The sequence below is a fragment of the Ambystoma mexicanum genome, chromosome 1p (assembly GCF_040938575.1).
Source record: "Ambystoma mexicanum isolate Mex_15411 chromosome 1p, UKY_AmexF1_1, whole genome shotgun sequence".
Taxonomy (NCBI): Eukaryota; Metazoa; Chordata; class Amphibia; order Caudata; family Ambystomatidae; genus Ambystoma; species Ambystoma mexicanum.
The window spans coordinates 520,389,115-520,401,749 of NC_090921.1; the positions used below are offsets into that span (position 1 = coordinate 520,389,115).

General features: G+C 44.2%; 1 protein-coding gene across 2 annotated transcripts in view; it reads left to right on the forward strand.

Moving 5' to 3' along the window:
• The first annotated feature begins 5,259 nt into the window (after positions 1-5,259).
• Positions 5,260-12,635, forward strand: part of DAPK3 (death associated protein kinase 3) — a 64,872-nt gene continuing 57,496 nt past the window's right edge. For both annotated transcript variants that reach the window (XM_069649403.1, XM_069649404.1), the window contains exon 1: positions 5,260-5,388. The gene's annotated coding sequence lies outside the window, so the exon portion shown is untranslated. The remainder of the gene's footprint in view (positions 5,389-12,635) is intronic.

Genomic DNA, 12,635 nt, shown 5'->3' on the forward strand with positions numbered 1-12,635 from the left:
AGACATGTGGTGTGACAAGACAAGGCACAGGAAGACTATTCAATGGAGACACACTAGATTCATTTAAAAAATCAAAACAACCATTGTTAAAATATATGTTGGGTTTTATTTTAGATCTTAATTTCAATTGAACATAAATAATAAACATTACACACTGTAAAGTTCCGGTTGTAGCACATCTAGGGAAAATCTGCGGTATTGTCCACTGTCGCTGGGGAAATGTTGTCTAATGGCAAGTACCGCACAGGCAGGTATTACTCTCCGAACGCGGTGTCCGAGCCTCCCGTGAAGCCACCAAGTGAAGCAACGATAGGCCACCAGCCTGTACCACCTGTGAAAATGAAAGATGCAAACTGTATTAAAATGACAAAACTTTCTTATCACTGTCGATTCAGGTAAAAAAATGTCATTCTGCTTTGAAAAAAATTCTATCTAGAAAATGCACAATATGGAACCAATTTACATGCGTTCGAATGATATGTAGATGTAATTTTATATGTGGGAGACGACCATGAAATAGTAGTGGCATCACTGACATCACAACCAGAGTATACTTACTCGTTACTCGGATTACGCGGACGAACAGTGCCGCGAAGTTCGTGCATAAGCACCATCATCATCCTCAACACGGTCCGTGAGAGGCAGGCTTCCCTGAACTCTGGCAGCTCGGTGATGCATTGCGGACTTGGCTCGCCTTCCGAAATGTAGGCCAAGCACCCGGAATTTTCACGGCAGCAGCAGTTCTCCTCCTCAGTTGGCATTAGCTCGCACCGATTGCACGTGCACCAGGTGGAGACGCCGTCCATGCGACATGGTCCAGGCTCTTCATCCGTTGACTGGTCCTCCCAACTGCCGTCCGAATCCCCATCGTTTTCGCGTGCTTGCCTTTCCAGTAGTTCCTCCTCGGTGTACTCAGGCTCGTACATATACGGCATTATTGTAGCCATTGTGTGGTAAAGAAAGTAAAATAATTTACAGAGATGGTACAGGTGTTCACAAGGCCTAGAAGCGGCGAATGTAGCTGACCAGAGCACAGAAACGAGTCACAGAATACTCAAAGTAACACAGAGAGAGGAATGGAATCGAAAATCTGCTGCTGTGTGTTGTGAAACGGTGTGTTTATACTTATTGAGGAAAGAGGCGTCCTGCCATTTCCATGGCGACACTTCATTAGCTGAGTCGCAGCGATTGTTGACACGAAACGTGCTTTGGCGTTGGGAAATGGGCGGTACGTGTCTGCTGATGTCAGGCTCAGGGGCGGGGGATTTGATTTAGTGCCGCAAAAGCAGGTGAGCCAGGTCGATGGGGGGAAATGATAGGATTATCAGAAAATGGCGGCTGATTTCGAGTGCGTTAATGGACGAAAAGTCGGGTAAGGTCCATAGGAAAGTTTTCTACGATCTACCGAGTTATGCTTAAAAACACATGGCCGAACCGTAGGGACAATAAAAAAAAAGTCCCGGAACTATCCTTTAATTTATAAGCAGTCTGTGTTTATTTCATTGAAGTGCTGTTAAGCACAAGCATTGGCAAAGCCAACAGTTTTGGCTTGTGTATAATATTAGGAACTTGCCGGGCACTGCTTAGATGCCCAGGTACTGCCACCATTTTGCACCTGCAACTACCAATGGGCAGTTAATACCAATATGTCTGTGCCTGACAAGTGCCTTTGCCATGCCTACAAAAAAGCCCAAACTGTTTGCATTGCTAATGCTTGTTGTATCAGTGTGCTCTGTATTGTAGATGTTCCTGTTGCTGTCTGTCACAAACACACCTTGTACCCACCGACTTTCCTTATGTATTGCTGTTTGTGGTTGTTTTTATTAGTGCCTCTTTGATGGAAAATTGTATTTGAAAGGTTGCATTTTTTGCTTTATGTAAGGAATCTGGTATATGATGAGTATGTATCACTTTGTTGAAATTACTGTTCACGCTCTTTCTTGAATATAACATTTTGACAAAAAAAGTGTAGAACCTAATGGAGGAAGTATTATGTGGTGTTTTAAAGCCCTTCAATCAGGAGGATGGGTGAAATGCACAAGGGTGGCTCATGAACTCATAGATGTGGCACCAGGGACTGTAAAGCTTCATATCTTGATCGGCTGAAGAACACCTGGACACAGTGGCGTACCGAGCGGGGGCTGGGGAGGGCACACTGCCACCCCACATGCTCTTTTGAGAGCCTGACTGGGACTTTCGTCTGTGGGCCACCTCTCCTGTTCGGCACCTCAATGAAGGTGCCCAAACGGGAAAGTGTCCCCCTGGCAGGACAATGTGTGCTGAGTAATTCCTGCTCAGCACAGTAATTGTCCTGGCAGCGGGACACCTTACCCTTTCCGAAGCCTCTGCCAGGATAATGTCCCAAGGAGCTCCAGGCAGCAGCAGAGGGGCTCGCAAGTTGCTCTGTGTCAACAGAGCATTTCAATGTGAGCCATTAGGCACTGATGGGACGGAGGGGGTACTATTAGCAGGGACTTTTGTCCCTTTAGAAATGTGCATGGGAGGGAGTGATCAGGTGTAAGACGGTTGCATAATGCTGCAGGCTTTATGAAATAATGAGTATTGCTTTACCCAACGGGGGGGTTTGTTAGGCTCACATTAATGTGCATGATACTATTGTGACTTTGCATGCAGGATGGGGACAATAAAACTAAATCCATCCTCTTATTCCTCAACATATTTATATAATGGTGTATAGTTAAAGTTAATAATGAAAGGGTAGTTTCTTATGTAATGTGCTTTGCTTCCAAGGCATTGCTATAAATAAAGTATTATTTAAGCAGATGAAATGCAAAGGGAAACATTAATAAATATCTATATAAACTAAAACTGTGAAGATGTGCTCAGTTGCTTAAATTGTCCACATCCCAGTTTCACCATTTAACCAAAGTGTGTGATCCTGGGCAGACCATGTAATCAGACTGCGTCTTATCTGCAGCTCTGTAAGTGATTCACTTCAAAGCTTTAATATATCATGCTGTTATTAAAAACAAAAGCCTGACTTGCTCCATATATAACAGTGCAATTTAGGTATTTTGCACCACAAAATTATTTGCCACTTGGCTTACTTATGACAACTTATTCTAAAGTCACTTGCATTCTGCCTCCACGTATCAAAGACTGATGATGCTCCTTGCGATTTGCTTTCTGTGAAGTAATTTCTGTTGGTGCAATCCATATGCAAATTAGTTGCATATGCATAGCTCTCAACCATTTATGTCGCAAAAGCGGGTGAAAACACCCGATTTTACTTTTGGCGGTGAGAGGCCCATTGAAATGAATGGGCGTGCATGAGGTTTGGCGGGTGAGTCCGCTGTTTACAAGGCGGATGACACCCGCCAAAAGCGTGTGAGTTGGGAGCTATGCATATGGATGTATGTATTTTGCCCCAGAGCGCCTGGACAGATCTTTAATAGATGAGTTCCCTGCATCTGTATTTATTCTGCCATTTTTTTTTTGTTGTGTTAAAATGCGAGATGCCACTAGTAATGTTACCAAAAAAATTGATTGGGGCAGGGGTGGGCGGTTTGTGGGCGCGAATGAGACAACCTGGAAATGCGTCAACTGCATTTGAGCAGAAAGTAGTAGGCGTTTCACCGTGGCTGTCCCCCTCACCACATCTTGCAATGCTGAATACTCCACTTACAGGATAATATAGGGAGGCTTTTCATAAGATGTAACTGTCTTGTTATTACCACAAAGCGCAGCTCGACATTTCATGAACTGTAACGAGTCATTAATGGCTTCAGTCGAAGCCTCGTATTTTAATGACAAGTTAAAGTTTATGCAATGCCGAGCTTCGTTCCGGTGTGGGTATAGATTAATCACGGTTTATTATTCTGAGAGAAAGGTTTACATCAGCGGCTTCCTCAAAGACAGCCTCTCTTTTTAATGCAAAGCTTTCTCTCAGAATGAACAGTGTTTTATCTATTCAGCAACGGAGCCAGCTCGCTCTGTGCTCTACTGCTTTTGTCTGTGTCAGCTCGGAAGAGAGCCCGTGCTCAGGCTCACAGAGGTGGTGCTAAGGTTTAATGCAGCCAATCAGCGATCAGCCGAAGACCAGGGGATACCGGATCGGTATGGGATACCAAATATTACAGAACACCACCAGTTAACTTTGTATGACAGTGTGTTGAGGCAAAGTGCCCTTTATGGGCCATCACCATGGATACAAAGCAGAGGGTGTGAAAGCTAGCCTTCAAGCTCTACATTACAAAGGTTCGAGCAAGTGACTGCTTTGCAGTCTTGGGAAACTTGTGGTTTCATGTAAAGGCGAAAAAAAACAATGTATGAACCCCAAAAACAAAGTACATTATTTAAAAGTAGCACACAGTGGGAAATTTCTGTCTTGCTCACTAAATTAAAAAAACACCTTTCATTTAATTTGTAGCAGGGGGTCTGTCCAAATAAAGATTGCAGTTTTTCACAGCTTCCAAAACGAATAGTTCTATTATAGCAACATGTGCGTGGAAATTCAGAGTACACATAAAACAGTTGAAGAGAAAATGGATGATGAAAGAGAAAAGGCAGGCCTCTAGATGAACTACTCGCACCTGGCGGGTGAACTTGATACACATGTAGGTGGGTTGACGCAATTAGGGACGGCCCCTGGGCGCTTAGACTTTTAGTGAACCGAGGGGCAGGGAGAAAAGATTTGTAGGTGCAGGGCTGGCGGGCAAAAGTCAGCATGATGGTAGGCGGAGTCTTCAGTGGATGTGGGCGTGGCATTGTGTGACGCAAATCTCAGGGTTTTTCTTTTTGAAATGTAGGCAGGTATGGGCTTAATTTCCAACTGGATGAGCTCGTTGCGGTTTTAACAGTGAAAGCCAAAGCCGTGTTGTGCGGAGAGGGGTGAAGAAAGATGGTGTATAATGCAACTTGCTGGTGGCAGCCAAATATTTCCTGAAATTTACTCGGCGTGCACGGCACGGCCGTAAATCACTTGTTTGGGGTCGGGGAGATACCAGCCTGTCCAGCCAAGAAGACACACAAAGATCCACTGTTGCTGCAATCAAAAGAGGAAGAACAAAAACACCGGCACCTAAATATACCTGGCGCCTCGAAACACTTCGAGATGTAGAAGCGCCTTAGAAATACAACAAAAAAAAGAAAATAACGGCCCTGTACCGGCATCGAGTACTCCTTCCTCCATGTTTCTCTTCCTAACCGTAGACGTCCTACGTGGAAACGTCACGACGACTTAACAGAAATACGTGAAAAACGTCATAAAAAAGGAAAGTCATTTGAAAAAGTGTCGGCATACTTTTAAACAAGCACATAATGCAATCGGGTCTCATAGGAACTTTAGGGGTGTGATTGATAAGGAACGCAATGAAAGCAAAACCTCAGTTGATGAAACGCTCACTTGCTGATTCCAGGTAGCATCGGGTGAGTGTGCGCGCTTTAGCTCTTGTGGATTTAATATGCATTTCTTTTATCATCCGGTAACTTAGACGTTCTCACCCCTTTGTTATATCAGTAAGAGGAGCCCCTTTGCAACCTCTGCAAATGCACGTTGAAGCTGTAGTTCGTTGTATTGTAGGTATTACATGTTGAAATTAAACATTGTAAGTACTTGACTTTCTAAACATCTGGTTTTTGAAATGCCACTGGGCAGCCTGTTGTGGGTATTGTAGATACAGCATACCTGTGGAGTCTCCGGTTTTTCGGGAGACTACAGACGGCCCACCGCTGATGGAAAGGAAAGCTGCAGATTAGGTTTCTGTTCCTTTTCCAGACTTGCTAATGGGGCACGTTATTAGTCGCTCTCCCACTGCGCTGAATTTATCAATAACAATAGAACACCTTCTACTCCTATGCCCGTAGCTCTCAACCTTTCATGGCCCTTGGGCGGGTGAAAACACCTGATTTTATATTTGGCGGGTGAAAGCCCATTGATTCCTATGGGTGTGTAGTGAGCTTGCCGGGTAATGGAGCTGCCTAATGGTTGGGTGACACCAGCCACAAGCATGTGAGTTGAGAGGTATGTACGCCTCAAGGGGCAGCACAGGGGCCACACCATTCGAGAAAGTACCTGGGCCACTATGCAATATTCAGCCAGATTAATTTCATTGCAAAAACAAATGAAGACACCCCCAGCTCTCAGGATGGGTCAGGCCCCACCCTTGGAATGTTTGGCCCCTCAAAAGGGTGTTGATGAAGGCGAGCGCAGCAAATGGGAGAACGGCTCTGCAGAATAATAAAGCCAAACAGAAAACTGCAGCTATTTTACTTAGAACACCATAAACAGGCAATATTGTTTTTTCTGAGTGGCTTGTCTTAACTCTACAGCCTTGCAGATTCTGACTTATTAAAAAACTAGATCTCCAGTTTGCCAAAATGGGGGCAGGGATCCGGTGACGTCATCATCCGTGTTTTCCTATGCCAAATGTAGGCTGGTATGAGACACCGTAGCTGCTCCGAAGCACATATAGTTCAGACTCTGGAATGCTTCTAGACGCAGTAACTGCTGTGCAGCTGCTGCACTGAACCTGCCCTGGTGAAAGTGACTATATATATATATATATATATATATATATATATATATATATATATATATATATATATATATAATAACTTTGTTAAAGGGACCTTATGGTTACAAGTAAAACTGAAAAACCCCAGTTATTGTAAGATAAGCAACCATAACTCGTGCTCCACCATGCACTGCTGAGACTAACACCCAGGACATCAAAGATGACATCACAAATGTCATTGATGACATCACATATCTGGGCCACTTGTTTTTGTTCACTGACATATATAGGCTAGGTGGTTTTGTTCAGTCAGAATATTAAAATGGAAAAGGTGCTATATATCTAGACGTAAACCTTGTCATATGTTCTTTAAGTACTTTCCTTAGGGTTTGGTCGCAGCTCATGGTGCACGTACATGGGGGAAATGAGCTGGCCTCAAACGCACAATTCATTTGTATACATGAAGATAAACTTTAATGTTATTGACATTTACTGATGATGCTGTTTCTTTCTTCCTTGCTTTAGTTTCCCTGCATGTGCCTCTGATTTGTATGCATTGTGATTCTTCGTATGCGTTGTTTGTACCAGCACAAGTGTTGTAAGTCTTGAATTGTTAGCTAGTTATTACATGTTTAACATTACCCAAAACTCTGATAAGGTGATATTCGTTATTGTACTGTCCAAAATTACAAGATTATATATAGGGTACTTCTATGGTGCATCCTGCAGTCATTGCCTATGTTTATATATGATTTAGGTTTCTGTATTAACAACAACACTCCAATACAATGATTTTAGATGAGTACATTCTTTAATAGATTAAGTAGTTCATGATAGGTCTCCCGATCACCCGTGACATCTTATTACCAACAATAAAAAAACACAACTCCGTGCAGGGACTCTTCATCAAAGATTATTTCACATGTGATATCGTCTTTGATGTCCAGTTAGCCATAGCGGTGCACGGTGGTGGCGCGAGTTATGGTTGCTTAGTTTACCAAAACTGGTGAATTTCTGTTTTTTTTTTTCCTCAGTTTTACTTGCAACCATAACGTCCCTTTTATTTTCCTTGAATTTTATAGGTTTTTGGGTTTTTACCAGTGCATGCTATTTTCCTAAAACTTACTAATATCATGCTTACTCAATATAGCAATATTTGTGTGCAATTTACAGTGTCACCTTAAAACTCTGCCATTTCCCACCTTCTAGAATCATTTTTAACACTTCTATACACTTTTTGCAACTATTTCAACTGGTTTTGCATCCGTAGACGTCTACGAACATCTAACTTCATTGCGGACCTTCCGGACAGTGCCACATGACCATACGCTGGCGCGCGGCATGATGACGTGTCCGAGAAGCCGCCTGCACTTCACGATAAAATCAGTGCTTCGCGGACAGTTCGTAACTGCATCTTCTACTGATCTAGGAACTTTCAACTTCAAAATTTCCCTTGCACAACTCCTACATCTATTCCTACTCATTATCCATTAACAATCTAGTACACAGTACATACTTTTAACAAAACTGCTGTTTATCTTAAAATGGCATCAGCTAATGCCACCACCATTGCTGTAATCGAGGAGCATGAGAAACACTGCCCCCTAACTTAGAAATAACACCCGTGCAACATTTTCCCCTGTTCACCTGCCCCTCCATATTAGTGTTTGGTGCCTCTTCCCTCATTTCCCTCCCCACCTTTCGTTCTAAGCTCTCCTGGCAAAAATAAAATACATCCGAAAATGTTCCTTTAGGAACCACCCTTCACAGTTAAAAAATAGAACTAAAAAAAATCTTATAGGCTCCATCTACTTAACATTTCTCAGTAAAGTACATGGACTCAATAAGATTTTCCAACATTTCCATTTGCATTTTGTGTTATGCTAGTGGTAATATTGTGGCGTTTCCCCCCCCCCCACCCCCATTCCAGGGACTAGAACGGTAGATAACGGCCCGGCAGCCCATGTTATCAGCCAGTCGAAACATGGGTGGATAATGTCTCCAGACCATTATCCTCTCCCCCCCTCCCCCCCCATTCCAGCCCCTGTAATGGGGGATGAAGGCCATTAGCACCCTAGGTTCCCAAAGCGGGAACCCGGGGTGCTAAAAAAGGATTTTTCTTCCTACGCCGGGATGAGGCGTCCCGGTGTAGGAAGGAAAATCCTTTTCCAAGATGGCCACCATGGAAAGGGAAGGCGAGGTTCCATACAGGGCCCCTCTTCGCTTTCCATGGCAGCCTGCAGAAGGCGAAAAGAGAACCCTATGACCATATTACCACAAGCACATTTTTCTTTTCAAACCTATCCCAATTTTGAATAACTTTACGACAAAGCCAGTCCTAGGTTGTCATGGCCACTTTAACCCCATGTGTTGTCTCTCGTGGTTATGGCCAGTAGCCAGATTGTCCGGATCATGACCTTATTCCATGACCCGGACAATCTGGCCACTGCCCATGGCCACAGGCTACCCCTCAGTCACCAAGGGTATATCACTATTTTTTGTACCTACATTATGACACTTGTCAAAAAATAAAACACAGGCACATTTGCAAAACTATATGCTTTCGGGTCCTTGCCAATTACACAAGTTTGCTGGAAATGCACCCATGTTTTATTTTTTCAAAAGTGTCAAATGTATGCACATACAATAGTCATAAAACCTAGCCTTCACTTGACAAAATCCATTCAGACTTTACGAAAACATGTATATCTAGATCTATAATCTTTTTGCAAACCTTTGTGTAGATTTTTCAAATGGCACCACATTTATAAGCCTTTACAATATTTTGGGATCCCTCCCTCTAATTTTGCCCCCTCTTGACAGAATCCCACCAGACTTTGCAAACTCATTCGGAATCAGGTCATAAATATAATTGCAAAATGGCGCCACTTAAAACTGCATGACAAAGTTATAAGCCATCCAAGAACTGCTTGTCACCAACCCTGTAATGCACAGGTGTCGGCGAACTTCATAGGACTGTTCGCGAACATCCGAACTGGTCGCTGACTTTTACGGTGAAAAATGCCCTTTTTTTTGCTTCTTGCAGACATAGCCTATCCCATCCTCATCACCCCTAACCTCCCCAGAGATTATTTGATAAGTTTGACAAGTGCAATGTTGTGTTTTTTTAATATGTTTTTACTGCGATGTCTGCGGACAGTGGTCGAAGTCCGCGAATCCTAGATGACGGGTGTTTCCAAAAATCTGACGCACTTCACGCTTTTCACCATCCAATTAGTGGGCGCGTCTGATGTCCGTGGACAGCACGTTGCCTTCTAAGCCAATCGGAGTCTGGACCGTGGACCAAACGGGGAAATGAGTTCACTGACCAGACCCAGATATCACACTTCTTTTTTTTTTTTTTTTACCTGTTTTCTGGTCGTTTAAAAAAAACTACTGGACGGATTTCCACAAAATTTACAAAAGCATGCTTTCGGGACCAAGCTGCCGCGCCTGCCGCAAATTTGGTGAAAATCCGTCCAGCGGTTTGGGCTGTAGGCTTGAGCAGTTGTTTTCCATTCAGTCTATGGAAAAAACTTTTTTGGGACCCCTTATAACTGTGCCCCCCCTTGGACGTACCTCACCAAACTTTGCAAAATGATTTAGAGCAGGCCATATACTTTTTTTTTTTTTGCAGTCTGGTGAGGATTCGTCCACAGGGAGCAAGTTATAAGCTGCCCAAAAAGTGGACTACCTATGGGTTTAGCAACTTAACCATAACTACACGGCCGCTAGCGCGTGCCGTGTAATAATACCTGTGCCGGCTAATGCTCGCAGATGCAGTAACTGCACAGACCCTGCTCTGGTGTAAGTGACTACATATATAATACCTGCGCAGGCTAATGCTTGCAGATGTGTACTACTATCTCCGGTTCAGTTCCTACTCTGAAAAGAATAGTTCCCCAGGGCTAATGGCTGTAGATCTGGTACTTTCCCTGGGTCTAATGACCCTTCTGTGGATAATAACTGTAGGCACAGTGTCTCTTCTAGGTCTAATGGCTGCAGACACAGAAACAACACCCCGATGAATATCGGCAGACACTACCATCTCTAGCGCTAATGGTAGAGGTCCATCACACCCTCTAGCTGGAGTGAATTGAGTGTAGGCACAATACCTGCGCTGGAGCTAATGACTTCCCATACATTGCGTACCTGCTCATAAGCTACATCGGACTACCTGCCCTGGGGCAAATAATTGCAGACCCAGACCCAGTACCGTATCTGTGATACCGATGCCAGACACAGTACCTCCTAATCCGTTACATATGACAGGATACCTGCCCTGGGCTTTATGACTACAGACACATTGCCTGCTCTCCACAGTACGTACTTTGGGGCTAACTATTCCAGTCGCAGTATCTGCTCTGGAGCTAATGGTATTTAACATAATACCTGTTCATCAGCAAATCTGGGGTTAATAACAGAAGAAACAGTAAAAACCCCATGCATCCTTTCCTTCTCGTGTGTCCTTTCCCATTCCTAATTCACCTCTGACACCTGGAACCACACTCTGAAATGAATGTACAGCGTAAAGAAGTGATCATTAGGGATAAACCATCGTGCCACGATTTTCAAAACGTGTTTGGTGCAACTGATGGGATGCTCATTCACTTCGCTTCCGCCAAAAAGGTGGTGAACTGTGCACAAGGACAATTAAATGTGTGCATCATAGTTGTGCACATTGAGGTGCTCTTTTCCCACCAAATGCAGAACAGCGCAAGGCAGAGGGTGGAAAGGGTTTTTTGGGCACTTTAAGTAAATCCAAAAGAGGTGCACTTTTCAAAGAAAGCACAAAAACATTTCCCTGTGCCTAGCTGGAACAGGTGCAGGGGGATATAAAATGTATGGGTAGGTCAGTTATGATCCTCTCATGCAGTGAGTGAGCGAATGCTGTGTGTGTATAAGCGAGTGTTGAGTCAAATAATGTGGGTATGTTCGTGCTGGGCCACAAAGCTGATTTTGGCTGGTGAGGGCAACACAGTAACAATGCGCTTAAAAAAAAAAAAAAAAAATACAAAAAACGAATCAGTAAGAACACGTCACCCCCTTCCCTTCTCCCCTCTTCCCGTCCCTTGATCCCAACACATGTAACTAATAACGCACACACCCCTTAGAACATAAACTATGTAGATGGCGCCTGGTCCCAAGTTTCTGTGAGTGGCCAGCTCTCTCGCCAGCTGTTGTATGGGCCATTGCACTATTTGAGAACCCCCCCCATAGTCGTAGTCTCTCCTAGAAACTTCAGCCATATCTCCTCGCAACTTCCTGTGGAGTGAGTATTCACACCAGCCCCGGCAATCTCATTTTCTTTGGGCACCTTGCACCCTGCGAGTCCTGCTGGAGGTGATGCAGGACAATATCCCAGTCTGAGAGAAACCTTTGGTGATCCCCTTGAATCGAATAGGTCACCCAGTTCAGTGCCACAAAGTTGCAGATTTTACTAACCCATTTGTATTCTTTGGGGCCAGCTTTGTTTCCATTTGTGTGCCACCACAAGCGTTGCCGCCACCATCAGGATGATGTACGTCTTTCTTTGAGCTTTTGAGGGTAGATTTTCCAGAACCCTGCCTATTCCCAGGATGGCCATCCTTCTGTTGTCTGGCATCTGACTCCCAAAAATACTATTCATTGCTGCACAGGTCATGTCCCAATAAGGCTGTATGACTGGGCATTCCCACCAGATATGCTTCCACAATCCCAGTTTCCCACATCCCCCTCCAGCAGAGCGCTGACACAGTTGGTTAGAATGTATGTAGTTTTTCTGGGGTGAGATGCCATTAGACCATTATCTTAACCCACATCTCCTGAATCTGGATGGCCTGCGTGAGCATGGGGATATCTGCCCATAACTGAGTCCAAAGTTCCCCCTCCATCGGCTGCCCAATTGCAGTTTCCCACTGCTCCATATAGTGCCATGCCTGGAACCTTGCCCCTTCTGCTTTAATCCCATAAAATGCCTGTCCCATCTATCGTTACGAACCGTTCAATGGGTGCGAGATCCCTCGTGGCTGCTGACCTGACCATTGGGTTTGTAAGCCAGTGCCTCAGTTGAGAGTAGTGATACTCCCCCCTCGTCTAGCCAGAAGTCCTGCTTGCACTGTGCAAAGGATTTAATGTCCTGACCAGAGAACATGCCACGTAGTTTGCGGCACCCTGCTG